At 42.0% G+C, this 12,635-nt stretch overlaps 1 protein-coding gene across 18 annotated transcripts in view; it reads right to left on the bottom strand.

Annotated features, from left to right (window-relative positions):
- Positions 1–124: 124 nt before the first annotated feature.
- Positions 125–12,635, bottom strand: part of DNAJC21 (DnaJ heat shock protein family (Hsp40) member C21) — a 44,189-nt gene continuing 31,678 nt past the window's right edge. For 6 of the 18 annotated variants that reach the window (XR_007410395.1, XR_007410392.1, XR_007410387.1 and 3 more), the window contains 3 exons: positions 6,459–6,711; positions 3,559–3,676; positions 125–414 (listed from right to left, as the gene is read on the bottom strand). The gene's annotated coding sequence lies outside the window, so the exon portion shown is untranslated. Of the gene's footprint in view, positions 415–3,558; positions 3,677–6,458; positions 6,712–10,545; positions 12,474–12,635 lie in introns of those variants that run through there. The other 12 variants (XR_007410398.1, XR_007410391.1, XR_007410388.1 and 9 more) reach the window with 6 other exon arrangements.

The raw sequence follows: 12,635 nt of genomic DNA on the forward strand, positions 1-12,635 counted from the left end.
ACTTATGTTCAAGGGTTAATTTAAGGAATTCGATTATATAATTGGTATGATTTGTAGAGGACACGGTGGACTGCCCACCAGTCAGATGGGTTCCCAGACCCCCATTATCTTAAGAAACCCATCCTTCAGAAAAAGACCTTTATTCCTAGCTCAGAGAATAAATCCTAATTATTCTAGGTTACTTATGGTGATTCAATTCCCTGTCAGCCATTGGTTTGTGCATGACATGTGACATATTTTGGGACAACGAATCCTGAAGGAAAATATTTTCATGGAGGTGCCTTCAGGTGAAGGTTTCTTTGTCCTCCATTCTTTATCGCCAGAAGACATGTCTTCTTATACCGATCATCATGGGCCATGCTCAAATCATGCTGGCCATTTTGGGGCCGTGTAGACAAAGCTTCTTTGCTGGGGCTGGAAGGTAGAAGGAAATTGAGTCCTTAGTAATGTCAATGAGCCTCTGACTTAACCAATCCTAGATTCTCATCTTGGAGCTTTTGATAAGATAATAAGTTCTGTGTATTGCACAGCCTTTTTGATTTAAGCTTATTATCTATTACTGTAGCTATAAGCATCCTAAGAAATGATGCAGAAAATACCCCAGGTAGGTAACTGTCCTCTTCTTTTTTTTTTTTTTTTTAAGATTTTATTTATTTATTTCAGAGAGAGAGTAAGCAAGAGAGTGAGAGAGAGTGCAAGCAGGGGAAAGAGCCAAGGGAGAAGCAGACTCCCCACTGAGCAGGGTACTTATGCAAGGCTCAATCCCAAGACCCGGGGACCCTGATCTGAGCTAAAGGCAGCGCTGAACTGACCGAACCACCCAGGTGCCCCTTGTCCTCTACTTTTTTAACTCCCTTAAAATGTCTATCAGAGCCTACTTCTCAAATTCTACTTTCATCACCCTACCCTGAACTAAATCCTCATTACTCCTATCGCAATAGTCTCCAAGATCAGAATTTTCCAACCTTTAGTCATTAAAATGCACATTCCTAGTGGTTTTTTCCCATATGTGTGTACCACTTGTCTTAGAACTGACTTAATATTTTTTTCCTTAACTTGTTTTATTTAGATTTATTTGATAGTAACCTTTCTATAATAATAATAAATGGGAAAGCAGTACTTCTTGTTCTACTGGAAAGTAATCGTTCAAACAGAACAAACACAGAGCAATGTGATTCAGTTCTAGCAAGACACAATTGCTGGCACATGTTCCCAGTCTGAGGCTTGTTCCTTCTTTGTTCAAAAGGGAGATTAGAGAGTATATGAAGGGTGTCAAAAACTACCAGCAAACATACCCTCTTCTTAACACAAACAGAACAGGAGCCACAGAATTAAAAGGGAAAAACAACTTTCTCAGCATGCAGTTAGATGTTTATTTGAGCTGTGTCCAGTTCGATGCCATGTTCTAGTGGCCTACCCCCTGAGGTGTCTGTTCCACTAACACATCCTACACCTCACTGCCAAATTTGTCTCCCGTGGGCATTGACTTACACATGCCATTCCCTTGCACAAAACCTTCCAGTTGCTCCACATGGCACCCTGGATAAGATCAAAACCCCTTTAACAAGGAGCTCAATGCTTCCATGCTTACACATGTCATTCCCTTGCATAAGACCTTTGAGTTGCTCTGCATTGTGCCCTGGATAAGATCAAAACCCTTTTAACAAAGAGCTCAATGCTTTCCAGTATCCAATTTCCAAACAGAGCAAACACTTGAGAAATGCTCTGTTTTGATAAGTGGAAAGATCACTGAATTGAGAGCCAAATGATCTGAGTTCTAAACTCAGCTTTCCACCACTTATTTGCTCTAGATGACCTTGGATGAGCCTCCTAACAGATTTTTAAAACTCGTTTTGGTCCCAGACTGATTGATACATGCTCTTCCGACCTCCTGAGTTGTGTTGGGAATCAAGTAAGCTAATGATCATAAGAGCACTTGAACTATGCAAATAGAAATTCTTCCCTTCAAGCTACGTTTCTCTTCTTCCCTCTACTACAGAATCTCCAAAGAGCAGATTTTGTGCTTTTACTTCTTTGGCTCCTGTCCATGTCTCAACGACTAGGATCTCACTCTTGCCTTTCATTCCTTGGAAACTGCCTTCTCAAAAGGCTATCAGTGACTTCCTTATGGCCAACACTTAATGTTTCCTTTGAATGTGCTTTCTTTCTCTCTTTCTTTTAAATGTATATATTTATTTGAGAGAGGGAGAGCACAAGCAGGGAGAATGGCAGAGAGAGAGGGAGAAGCAGATTCCTCACTGAGCAGGGATCCTGACTTGGGGCTCAATCCCAGAACCCTGGGACCATGACCTGAGCTAAAGGCAGACGCTTAACTGAGCCACCCACATGCCCCTGGACGTTTTTTCTAAACAACTGCTCCCTCTTGAATATGATTTCCTTGGCTTCTGCAATGTGGTCCTTCTGTCTCAGATGGCTCCTTCTCAGGCTCTTTCCCGGCAGCTCCTCAACTATAAGGCTCTGTCTTGGGCCATCTCTTCTTCCAGGCTATACTCCCTCCTCTAAATAACTTCATTTGCTTCAGGAATTTCACCTGTCCTGACTATACTGATGTCTTCCAAATATTCACCTTTAGTCTCAACCTTCTTTCTGAGCCCCAACCCCAAAAGTCTAGCTGTCTGGACACCTTCATTTGGATGTCACAAGAACACTCAAAATTCAGCATAGTTGACATAAAACACACTGAATATCTCTCCTCCAATGAACCCCTTCTGGATTAATGATACTTTTTTATCTCAGTCTCACAATTTAGGGCATCATTTTCCTCTAAGTTATCTTTTTGCTCTTCATATGACTAAGTCTCATGAATACATTCTCCAACATAGTTTTTCCAGTAAGTCCATTTATACCAAAACGGCCTTAATTTTTTTTTAAGATTTTATTTATTTATTCATGAGAGACACAAAGAGAGGCAGAGACAGGCAGCGGAAGAAGCAGGCTCCATTCAGGGAGCCTGATGTGAGACTCAGTCCCTGAACTGGGATCACTAAGCCAAAGGCAGACACTCAACCACTGAGCCAGCCAGGCATCCCCCAAAACTGTCTTAATAGGGTCATCAGCATCTCTTCTAAACTATTTAAACTACCTCCTAACTGGTATTCTGGGCTCCTTCCCAATCCATTCTCAACACTGATACCAGAGTCACTTACCTAAACAGTAAATATGGTCACATCTTTCATCTCCTGTCGCCTCTGAGGATTCCCTTTGTCCATGGAACAAAATTCAAACTTCCAACTATTATGACATTCAAGGGCCTTCACAATTAGTCCCCAAACCACTTTTTTGACCTTTACTCTTTTTTTTAAGACTTTATTTATTTATTCATGAGAGACACACAGAGAGGCAGAGATATAGGCAGAGGGAAAAGCAGGCTCCATGCAGGGAGCCCAATGTGGGACTTGATCCGGAGACTACAGGATCACACCCTTAGCTAAAGGCAGACACTCAACCACTGAGCCACCCAGGCATCCCTTGAGCTTTACTCTTGCTGTTCTTTTCATGCCAAGCACGTCAGTTCTTTGATCCTATAGTTCACTCTACCTGGAACATTCTTCCTCTCTTCTTTGTGGAAATCACAGGGTCAGGGAGATTGGACAGAGAAGCCAAGAGTTACTTCTTTGTTCTTCTTCAAAGTCTTCCCATTTTCAATGTTCCTTTTCTTTAAAAATAAAGCAAAAGGAAAGAATGTTGAAAATAAAGTTTATTGAGGTGCCTGAGTGGCTCAGTTGGTTAAGCATCTGTCTTTGGCTCTGGTCATGATCCTGCGTCAGTCTCACTGCTCAGCAGGGAGTCTCCTTCTCCCTCTTCCTCTACCTCTTCCCCAGCTTGTGTGCTCTTTCTCTCTCTCTCAAATAAATAAATAAATTCTTTAAAAAACAAGAAAAGAAAGTTTATGATAACCATTTAGGAATTTAACAAAATATGAAGAGGAAACAATAAAACACAAATTTTAAGCTGAACAAAAACAAAAGCAAAACGAAATGTTTCCATGCTCCAGCTCAAGTTCTTGCCAATGCCAGAACACCCTCTCCTAGGAGAAATAGGCTAATGGGATTTCGTTGTTCAGATAAATTCGTAGAGCATATTCCTGTGGCTTCCTGAATCCTACAGGAGGTGTATGCCTACCGGCGTACTGTTACCCTCACACCTTCAGGGGTCACTCTAGAGTAAAAGCCAGCAATGGAACTCCACTGGGTAGCCAGGTCCTGGGCCTCATTTCCTGACTGATGGTTGCATGGCTCTGAGCGCCTATTGATCAGGAGAAACTGCTCCTCTTTCTTGAAGAGAATTTGGGGATTTAAGGTGCAGAAGCCATCAGAAAAAGCATGGAGCAGAAAGGGCAAAAACTATGGCCTTTGAGCCTGGATGGTCATTCATTTCTTTCACGAGTTTATAAACATGATGGATTCCTACTGCTTTCCATTTGGAGCCGTGGGCAGGAGCTTCGCACCCCCATTTCCCCCCTTCCATTTTCTGCTCTACCCACAGGAGGTGGGAGGTAAGCCAGCTTACATAAGGCAAGGAGCCCACATTCTTGCCAAGCTCTTTTTTATTTCCTTTCTTGTTAAAATGGTCCAAAGTGAAGATAACGAACACTCAGCTCAAGTAAACTTTTTTCCACACAAGGAACATATTGACAGTCAATCATGTGATTAGAATATAACAGTAAAATGTTGGCAGCTGTTTAAAAATTCTTGCAGTACCAATCCACTCAGGAGGGAGTAATTAAAAAAAAAAGACCCCATCATATCAAGCTTTGGTTATGCCATTAATAATGATTATAAAGCGATGTAAAATAACACTTATAAAGAGAAAAACAGTAACAAACTATGCTCTTATTTGTGTTATGAAACTCTATTTTCTGTATCATTGTAGTTTTTGACTTTCCGCTAATTCCAAGGTAATCTCTAAACTATGGAGGACTTCATTCTTCCACCTTTTAAATCTCGCTTAAATCTTACATTTCTTGTAAAGAACAATGGAAGAATAATAGAAAAACATCAAAACATTTGCCATTTTGTCATCAGAATGCCAATGCCAGAGCATCTTCGTCATCATCAGGAGCAAAGGTTGAAGGCTGCTGGGTGCTGCATCAACCGATTGCTCTGGGGTCATTAAAGCTGAAGGCTCACTTCCAACTGGTCACAAGCAGTAAAAATGGGTCATAAGCTTTGCCCCATTAAAGATGGGCACAGTAGAAGACAATGCCCCAAAAGGATCTTAACAAAAGCAAAAAGCCCACCTAATTTAGTAAGAGTGCAGACAGAAACAAAGCCATCATGATACCAGTCCAGACGCAGGGAACGTCTGCAGAACTGCAAGTGTCGGGTTAGCGTCTGTGATGAAGAGCAGCCACTCAAAGAGCTCTCAAGGTCACCATCAAATTAAGAACTGGGTGGGGAGGGTCGTCGCAGACAGCTGCTAGTGCAAACACGAACTTTGAATAAGTCCCAACAACAACAACACGATGCAATGGAGTGAGCCTGCACACTCTCTCCACCTGATTCATTTCCAGCAAATTCACTTCTCCTGCTGAAGCTTCCCGTGTCCAGAGAACAATATAACCTCATGGAACCTTTACGAGGATAAAATAAAATACGCTGGTAGCTGCTCAGTTAATGTTGACTCTTTGCTTGGTATCTCTTTCCTTTTGACACAGAACTTTCATTCCTTTTGGCACTGAATGCTTGGTGATCACCACCTTGGGCTAATGTTCTCACGTGTACAACTCATTTCCCTAACCAGACTAGAAACTTCTGGCAGGGTGACCTCATCCTCTCCATCCTCACATGCCTGCCTGACACACTGCACCTCACAGAAAGTGCAAGAATCAACTCTTCGTGCTGCTGCTTGGTGTTTCTCGCCTTTTATCTATAGATGCTACAATGTCTCCTGCAGTTTAAGGCAGCAAGTAGCCCACCCGAAATAAATAATGATACAGGCTTGCGTGTGTGTGTATTCAGAAACCTATATATTTATAAATACATGTAATATATATTCTTGAACGTGGAATATATCATTGGAAACATATATAACATATAAAAACTTGTATTTGGAAATGTATTTTGTAAGGGTAGGACATCAGGTAACAAAGTACCTTGGATTATTTTATTTATTTCTTTATTTACCTATTTATTTATTTTAAGTGTTATTTATTTAAGTGATCTCTACACCCAACATGGGGCTCCAAGTCACAATCCTGAAATCAAGAGTCCCGTCTCTTCGGACTGAGCCAGCCATGCACCCCTGGGATTATTTTAGGAAGTAAGGAAGCCACCCTTGGATGAATTGTGAGAAGACCATATGAGGAATTGAAAGGGCTCCCAGATACCTGTCCTGTCTTCTCCAAGGTGTCCCAATTCTTAGCACCCTCCTTGGGGATCCAGTTCACACCCCTGCTGTGCTCACATGGATCCCCCCCTCCCAGGGCTTGTGCTCACCTGCTTGCCGTCCACCTTCAGTGCACCCTCTCCACACCCGCAGGCCTCCCTAGCTACTGCTTCCTCATCCTTCGCCAGCCCTTGGCCACGTTCAGGGGCAGGCTGTTGTTTCACAGAAACCCTTATTCCCTCCCCCACAATCACTCCATGTTCTCTAGGATCTTACTGCACAAATTGTTCATTCTCTGCTGGATTTTTCCCTTCTACATTCTTCTTCTTTCTTCTCCTCAACCCATAAATGTGCTCCTCTTTCCTATTAAAAAAAAAATATATATATATATATTTCTTTTAAAAAAATCCTCTTCCTCAAAGTGATGTTGCTCTGAAGAAACTGTGGAGTGCTGCTCCAACCTTTTCTCACTCCGTCTTCCTCAGTGCCCCTAAGCTGGTTCCAGGAAACCTGTTCTTTTCAAAGTCCCTAGTAACTAGGGTTGCCTGGGTGGCTCAGGTGGTTAAGCCTATGACTATTGGTTTCAGCTCAGGTCATGATCTCAGGGTCATGAGGGTGAGCCCCCACATGGTCAGCATGGAGTCTGCTTGAGATTTTCCTTCTCCCTCTGCCCACCCCCACTCGCTTGCTCTCTTACTTTCTCATAAATAAATAAATAAATAAATAAATAAATAAATAAATAGTCACCAGTAACCGCGGTGATGGAATGTTATTCTTATGTGGCTACTTGACTGGCCGTGAGATTTTCCAGACTCTTGTTAAACTTTATTTCTGGGTATGGCTGTCAGGGTGATTCTGAAAGAGATTAGTGTTTGGACTGGTGGACTGAGGAAAACAGATGGACCTCCCTAGCCTGGATGGGCATCATGCCATTTGCTAAGGGCCTGAATAGAACCATAAGGTGGAGGAAGACTGGCTGTGCCGTCTCTGTCTGTCTGATCATTAGAGCTGAGACATCAATTTCCTCCTGTCCGGCATCCCTGGTTCTCAGGCCTTCAGACCTAGGCAGGAATGTGCACCTTATGCTCCTCTCCTGGGTTCTCGGGCCTTCGAACTACAGCTGGCTTCTCTGGGTCTCCAGCCTGCAGATGACAGACCGGAACTTCCCAACTTCCCTAATCATATGATCCAATGTCTTATAATAAACCTCAATTGATTAGACAGAAAAAGACAGTATGAACAGGGGGAGCAGCAGGCAGAGGAAGAGGGAGAAGCAGACACCCCGCTTAGCTGGGAGCCAGATGCAGGGCTCAATCCCAGGATGCTGGAAAAGTGACCTGAGCTGAAGGCAGACACTTAAATAATTGAGCCACCCTGGTGTCCAAAAATCTTTCTAGATATAGTGATATATCTATCTATGTAGATATATATACATATAGAAAGTCTATTTACATAGATACATATATATATCAGCATATATCAATATATACATACATCTATATAGATAGATGTTTGGCTAAATAGCTAACTAGAGCCTATTGGTTCTTTTTTTTTAAGATTTTATTTTTAAGTAATCTCTACACTTAATGTAAGGCTCAAACTCACAACCTCAAGACCAAGAGTTACATGTTGGGAGCCAGGAAGGGACCCCAATCCTACTGGTTCTGTTTCTCTGGAAACCCTGACTAATACAACCTCTTAACTGCTAAATTCAACAAAATGCCTTTGGTCCTCACCTTTCTTGGCATTTCTGTGGCAGTTAAAGCTGTTGGTCACATTACTTTTTCTAGGATTTGTCTCCCTCTATTTTTTTTTAATGGCTGCATGCTCTGCCATCAGCTTACCACCTCTTGAGTCTTTGCATTCTTGTGCATTGGGTTTTGTTTAGTTTACTGCCAGAGGCTGTTATACCCCAGGGATTTTTACCTTAAACTCTTTTTTCTCCTATCTGTGTTCTTCATCTGAGTGATTTCATCCATGATCCATGATGTCAGGCTCTTTACTATCTAGATGCTGAGGATTCCCAGAGATGCCTCCAGGGCAACCCTGCATGGCTTAGAGACTGGTGCTATCAGCAACCTCTTGAACATTTCCCCTAGGTCTCTACTGCACTCTCTTCCTCGTCCCTGGAGCACAGGCTCTCCTGGTGTCAGAGGGAACTGCTGGATCCAGTTGCCTGCTTGTTCTACGTTCCTGGTGCCAGAAATTCCCCACTCACCCCAGCCAGACCTAACTCATCTCTCAACTCTGGCTTGCCTCCCTGCCATCCCTTTGTACTGCCCCCCCTGGCCCCGCTGCTCACAGCCTTCCCACCTCCTCTAATTGCACCCCCCCCCCCGGCTGTCATGGGAATGGGAATGTTTCATCAATGGTCCTTGGTACAAGTTGGGCCTTCTTGGGCTAATTGCCCTGTTCCCTTCTTCATCATGTTGCCCACCCTGATAGTCATCCTCATCCTAATCCGTGCAAGAATTAAACCATTGCTTGTTCTTGTTATCTAACTCTTTCTCTGCTCTAGCTAAAAGCCTCAATTTGCAGGCATCATTGATTGCCACTCGAAGGAAAATTTTAAAAAGCAAAAGGTAGGAGGAGAGAATGAAATTATGCCAGAAATAAAATATTTTTAGGATTTTTTTTTCTTCCTGTGATGGTACCAGGGGTACATCAATATAGTAAGTGAACTTTAGCAGAGGTGTCATCAAAAAACACTCTTCCAGCTAGTTCCATTTGGCCCTGCCACCCACCAGCACCTGGCACAGGGACTTCATCAATGCTCCCCCAGGGGTCCTGAGCCAGCTCCACCAACCTGGGCTAGAGGGCCCTCTTTATCCTTGGTAACATCCCTGGGGTCAACCTAGACCCCTCCAGTAACACCCCCTTCCTTCTTTTTAGCAATATTCTATTCTACCATCCATCTACTTTTTAGCGGGAGCTTTTTCCTTCACAAGAGCAATGCCTTCCCCTAGATGTACACCTCTTTTTGTACACCCAGAATCAACTCCTCCCTTACTTGCCTAACCCATCCAGAAGGATTGCAGGGTGAAGTGGTGGGTTTGAGTACAAGGAAGCAAGATGTGTTTCACTCAATCCTTTCAGTGCATTAGATAAAGGGCAGAAAATGCTTTAGTTTATGTATTAAAGTTTTGAAGATTCAGATTTTTCCACTCTTGAAAATGTCTTTTAGAAATGCATGCTGTCGAGATGTACAATTTTAAAAGGACATATTTGAAAAAGAAGAACAAAGCTGAAGGATTCAAATTTCCTGTTTTCAAAACTTATTATGAAGCTGCGGTAATCAAAACAGTGTGGTATTGGTGTGAAGAAACATTTTTAGACCAATAGAATAAAATAAAGAGCCCAGAAATAAACTCTCTCATAAATGGTCAATTAATTTTTGACAAGGGTGCCAAGACCATTCAATGGAAAAAGGATACTTTTTCAATAAATGGTGCTGGGAAAACTGGATACCCATATGCAAAAGAATGAAGCTGGGCCCTTTCCTTAAAACATATACAAAAATTAACTAAAATGGATTGAAGACTTAAATATTGAGCTAAAACTGTAAAAGTCTAGGAGAAAACACAAAAGTCTTTATGACATTTGATTTGGCAATGGTTTCTTGAATAAGGCAACAAGAGAAAAAACAGGTAAATTGGGCTTATTCTGAATGAAAAGCCTTTGTGCAAAAAAAAAAAAGCTTTTGTGCATTGAGAGCACTATTGAGAGAGTGAAAAAATAGCTCACATGGGGTAATATGTTTGCAAATCATATACCTGATAAGGTATCAAGAATACATAAAGACTAACAACTTAACAGCAACAAAACATCCCAACTCAAAAACGGGCAAAGGAGTTGTCTGGCGATTTCTCCAAAAATGATATACAAATGGCCAACAAGCATGTAAAAAAAATATTCAACATCACCACTCATTAGGGAAATGCAAATCAAAACCACAGTGAGATACCACTTACACCTGTTAGGGTGGCTATTATTCAAAATACACATACATAGACAATAACGAGTATTGGGGAGGAAAAGTAGAAATTGGAAAACTAGTACATTGCTGGTGGGAATGTTTTCTGTTGTGGAAGCAGTGTGGTAGCTCCCCCAAAAGCAAAACACAATTATCATAGGATCCAGCAATTCTACTTCTGGGTGTATCTCCAAAAGAATTGAAAGTAAGGATTCAAACAGATATTTGTATAATTGTGTTTATAGCAGCATAGCTCAGAATAGCCAAAAGGTGGAAACAACTCAAGTGTTTTATGGATGAATGGATAACCAAAATGTGGCCTATGCATACAATGGAATAGTATTCAGTCTTAAAAAGGAAGGAAATCCCGTCACATGCTACCACCCAGATGAACCCGGAAAACATTCTGCTAAGTGAAATAAACCAACCCCAAAAGGACAAATATTGTACGGTTCTGCTTGTATGAGGAACCCAGGCCAGGCACATTCATAGAGAGAGAAAGTAGAATAGAGGTTACTAAGGGCTGGGGGAGGAGGGAATGGGAAATTACTGGTTAGCAGGTCCAGAGTTTCGGGGGCAGGGGTGAAAAATGGATAAATGGTGGTGGTCGTTCAACATTGTGAATGTGCTTAATACTACTGACTTGTACACTTGGAAATGATTAAAATGGTTAATATAATGAGTTTAAACATTTTGCAAAGAAGATACTCATGTATAGGGAACATTTTCTCCAGCAAGCACAGAGCACAGGATTAATATAGAGACTTGGATTACATAAAGGAGTGCAGTGACACAGGGATTCAGTTGCTTTAAAGAAAACAGGCTTGACTTCTCTGTATCTGGATGAGAAAAGAATCTTCACTGCAGCACAGAGAACTCATGTCTTCTCTTTGTGTGTGGGTTCCTCAGTACCACACCTTTGGTCTGCAGTGCCTCTTGGAACAAGGAAAGGCGCCAATATGTATGTAAGTAGATGTAAATACCAGCACTGGTCACTGTCCACTGAGCACTGTTACCAAAGTAGGGGATGGCCTTTTCCCCAAACCAAGTGCTCTCATCTGTAAAATGAGGAGGTTGAGCTAGATAGATAAACTCAAAGATCCATATCTGCTCTAGCATTTCACTGCTGCCTGGAATTTTAAAGAAGCAGCAGGTACATCAAGAGGGCTGCGGTATCGTTTTTCCTGGAAACAGAGCTGAAGTCAATTTTTGAAGGGTCTGGGCTTTGCAATTTTGGGGCGTTGTTGTTGCAGACTTGCCCAGTCTAAGGTCTCCTAGAGAACAGTCAGGTTTCTAAGTGGCTATCAGGATGCCAGAGTGGTGCTAACGATGTGGGAAATTGGAAAGACCTGGGAATATGGACTATGGAAGACTTTCTTCCCTTGAAGGGGTCAGTAAAGGCCTTAGGCTTCTCTTGATCGCTTGCAAGCCTCAGAGCAAGCCTCAATAAATCCATACTGATTATGGCTTCTCCACATTCTAACCAGCCAATCTGCTCTTAGATCACATTGTTTTCCATCGTGTGATGACGCTGATGGCATGTGAGGAAAGTGTCAGGCACAAGTGAGTGATAAATGATTAAGAGATGGGGAGACTTTGCTTAGTAAGTTTACCATACATTTAAAAAAATAACCATGAAACTTTAGATGTTAAGGCTTCCATAGGAGTAACAAATCAACCCTTAAAATTCCAAAATAGATTTTTAAAAATACAAAAACAAACAAAAAAGAATCTGATTGTAGCCAAAACAAACAAACAAACAAAATAAAGGACTTAAAATGATGAAAAAAAAATCCAAAAAAGGCTCTTTTAAAATGTCCAATGTTATTATCAGCCCCCATCCCCAGCAAAGGGTGATAACAGGGAGAGGGCATTACTTCATCCTCTCAGGGGGTGAGGTTGTGCTAATACCGACAATGACAACAAATTAAACCTAATATTAATTAAATTTTAAGGAAAATAAGAGCTGGTCTAACAGGCTGAAGTTTCCATTTGGAAATGAGCTAGGGGATCAGAATCGACAGCAGCTGTCGCTGAGCATTTCTGCTTGCCCTGGGCTTCCAGCGCAGAGTGACTTCAGGAGCAGACTCCTCTGCAGTGGTGAATGGAGGGAACCCTTCCTGAAGTTCCATTGTTTTGTCCTGGAGGAAGACTGTAAGTGTCAAATGGCAGAGGAGTTCAGAGGAAGAAAAACTCACTCAGGTTGAGGAGATACTGGGGAAACTTTGTGGAGAAGGAGTCACTGAAACAACACTGCTCCAGAGTATTGTTAGGGGCAGGGGGGCTCCTGCTCTGGGCTCTCAGCTTTAGAGGG

The sequence above is a fragment of the Canis lupus genome, chromosome 4 (genome assembly GCF_003254725.2).
Source record: "Canis lupus dingo isolate Sandy chromosome 4, ASM325472v2, whole genome shotgun sequence".
NCBI classification, from domain to species: domain Eukaryota; kingdom Metazoa; phylum Chordata; class Mammalia; order Carnivora; family Canidae; genus Canis; species Canis lupus.